The sequence below is a fragment of the Trachymyrmex cornetzi genome, unplaced genomic scaffold, assembly GCF_001594075.2.
Source record: "Trachymyrmex cornetzi isolate Tcor2-1 unplaced genomic scaffold, Tcor1.1 scaffold618, whole genome shotgun sequence".
Taxonomy (NCBI): domain Eukaryota; kingdom Metazoa; phylum Arthropoda; class Insecta; order Hymenoptera; family Formicidae; genus Trachymyrmex; species Trachymyrmex cornetzi.
The window spans coordinates 68,762-72,279 of record NW_017299935.1 but is presented as its reverse complement, the minus strand read 5'-3'; the positions used below and the strand labels follow the sequence as shown (position 1 = coordinate 72,279).

The 3,518-nt window shown below is 33.8% G+C and overlaps 1 protein-coding gene across 1 annotated transcript in view; it reads left to right on the top strand.

Moving 5' to 3' along the window:
• Positions 1-3,518, top strand: part of LOC108766769 (nose resistant to fluoxetine protein 6) — a 53,365-nt gene that overhangs the window by 1,491 nt on the left and 48,356 nt on the right. The gene's annotated exons all lie outside the window — the stretch shown is intronic.

The following is a 3,518-nucleotide window of genomic DNA, read 5'->3' as shown; positions in this document are numbered from 1 at the left end:
CTCCCTTAGAATTATTTAAGTGGGCTACCGAGGCACTTCCTAATATTAATTGTAATTTTTTTACAAATGAAGAATATACGATAGAAGAAAAAAAACCAGCGACGCGTTTCGAATTGGCAAAAACTGTAAAAGGGACTTTAACCTTTTATTCCATTATACCTGTAACAACAAGTACCCTGCACGCGAAGCCTTTCCCGTTGTTTGAAAAACCATCCATTGTAAAAGTAATGAAATAAAGACATTTTTATTGTAAAATTAATTGTGACAATGACTTACTATATACCTACACAGAATGCATAAATATTATTTTTTGGTACGTTACAATTTCGAAATTGAATTTCAATAACAAATTAAAAGAAACATTAAATATAATTTTGTATATTTAATTCGAAACCTTCGAAACCTAAATGTTTCAATAATTGAAAATATATCATTGTAATAAAAATGTTGTACACACTTTCGTTTCATCATTGATTTACAGATTTACATACATTTTCTTGTACCATATCAAATATGGATGTTTCATTACACTAAATGTAGATATAATTGTTCTTTTAAACTGAAAAGTTGAAAATATCGTACGAGACATGCAGATATCGCAAGCGCCGCTCGGAACAAGAAAGTTAGCGCCCGTTCGCCGCGCGCGCGTCCTCAAGTTGCCTCCTGGCTGTGTTTGTTTGTATTTAAGAAACATTAAATAAAGTTTTTTAGTTGCAATACTGATATACTTTGCGTTTTACTATCGATTTCTCGGGGCATCTCATATTAGGAGCACAATTTTTTGACTTTGCGATTTGCTCAATTTTTACATTTCTTTAATTAAAAAAAAAATGAAGTTTGAATTAAATTTTATATAACATTATCTTAAAGCTTATTAAATTCTCTCTTCAAAATGACCTATTATTTTTTTAAATTCTGCCCATAGACTTCTAACATTTACCCAAAATGAACTCGGTATCATAATAGGGGTTTTTCCTCTATATTTTAATAGAAAAACATTGTAAAATCTAAATACGGACATCTAGTTAATGTTTCGAACATCCGTATAACCCCGATAAAAAATTTTCATGCATGAATATGTATAAATACGTATAAACAAAAATATTTATAAACACGTATAATCATATGTGAAATACATCCGTACATATTCATACATTCTTCTTTCTTCTATAAAATTATTTTTTAGTGAAATAGAAATAATAATGTGATGTGTAAACATAAAAAATAATTAAAGGAATAATTTTCGCATTGTTTGTTTTAGAAAAAAACAAGTTTAAAAAATGTAAAAAAATTGATCATACATAATTATGAATAATTTTATATATAATTATATACATATTTATATATATTCACACATGAAAAATTTTTTTACCGGAACGAACATCCGAATGATTGTCCATAGGTGCATCTGTTTCACGCATGATGATGCACATGTTGCATCGTTTATCCTTGTTGTTCACTGAATATTAAACAGGGATATATGAAGCATCATGCACATCATGCGTGAAACGGAATGCACTTCATTTTCCCCCGTCCATAGACGTGCGGATGTGATTTGGACTTAAAATGGACGTTCTCTTGAGATGTTCAGTGCTATCTGGATAAATAAGAACTGCACCTACTATCTAAATAATCAAACATCTCAGATAATCATGCACGATTGTAAAACAAAAACTTCTATCATAGATGTGTTCGCAACGAGATGTTACAGCAGACTGAGCGGCAGTCGCTGCTGCGTGCTCAGACATAGGGCTCTAGATATACCAAAGTAATGCATTCCTTTTATCTGAGCCGAAATGCCGACAACTTTCCTATTGGCTATTTCGACCGCCATTTGTGACCTAGTTCAATAAGCGCTTAGTATTACGTCTCTAGATCAATAAGCGCTTAGTATTATTGGTATAGAGTATATGGTTAGTAAATAAAAAATTGAGGACCTGTGTGCTACTTTGGTATACGAGTATGTAGAGCTTTACTCAGATACGTTTACGCATGTCTCGGGTGTTTTGTTTTTAATGCAGTCTCAATTTTTCTATTTACACATATAGTCTACCGACCCCGCCCTGCCGGAAATTCTTTCAAAAAAAAATTCTTGCGAGATCTTCCAAGAAAATTTTCACGAATTTCGGACAGAAACATACAAGATCGTATAAGAATATATTGCATACGATATCTGTAAATAAATCAAGAAACTTGCATGAATCTTACACCCATGTTACATGAATCTTATAAGCATGTTACATGACTCTTATACGCATGTTATATGAATCTTGCGGACAGATTACGTGAATTTTGCGCGTATGTAATGTGCATCTTGCATGAATATAACTGCAGTGTCATTATGAAAATATTAGAAGAAAACTATTAGAATAAAATCTGTGTGATTTATTGCTCGTATCCCAATAAATAGAATAGAATGGGACAAGCAAGGAGTTGAGTGGGATTTAAAAGAATTCATTTTGGCTAAAAATTAATTTTTCTAATAACAGTATGACGATAAAAAAGGCAAATAAAAGTCGATTCTTAAAAATTAAACGTATAAAAATTATTAGGTGAGTAAAAAAGGTCTGTGCCTCTTTTGCAAAATTCAATTTTCATTTAAGAACAAACAAAAAGATATTAATCAGCGAAATATTCCCTGTTTGCATCAACGACGATTTTGCCATCTTTCGGGCAGCTTGCGAATTCCTTATTGACAAAAGCTTACCGGCTTCGTGGCGATAAGTCATCAATGCAATTTCGTATTTCTATAAGTGTCACAAAATGTGTATCAGCCAAGTGATGCTGCAGTGACCGGAATAGATGGTAATCGGAAGGCGCTTTGTCTGGGCTATTCGTCGCGTGCGGGAGAAATTCCTAGTCTAACAAAAAGATATAGGTCCTGAGTCGTTTTCACGACATGTGGTCAGGCATTGTCATGAAACAGGATCACTAAAGTACGGAAAATTTTTTATATGATCTTTTACACGTAGCATGATTTACGAGGGTCGTCTGAAAAGTTTTGAGCCTAACACAGAAACAAGTAATTTTTCGGTCAAATTCAATTTTATTTTTCCACATAGTCTCCTTTTAAGTCGATACATTTTTTCCAGCGATCCTCCCACCCCTTTAATCCATTCAAATAATACTGAGCGTCTTGCTTTGCAAAATAGGTGTCTACGGATGCGATGACCTCCTCATTCGATGAAAATTTCTGTCCTCCGAGCCAAACTTTGAGCCTAGGAAACAGAAAAAAGTCGCTGGAGGCCAGATTTGGTGAATACAGTGGATGGTCAATTAATTCAAACCGCAATTCGTGAATTTTTGCCATAGCGACCGCCGAAGTGTGAGACGGTGCGTTATCTTGATAGAACAGCATCTTCTTCTTTTTCAAATGCGGTCGTTTTTTCTCAATTTCTGCCTTCAACTTGTCAAGCAACGATGCGTAGTACGTCCCTGTTATTGTTTTACCTTTTTCAAGATAGTCGATCAACACAATTCCATGACTGCCCCAAAAAACAGTCGCCATCACCTTTCCC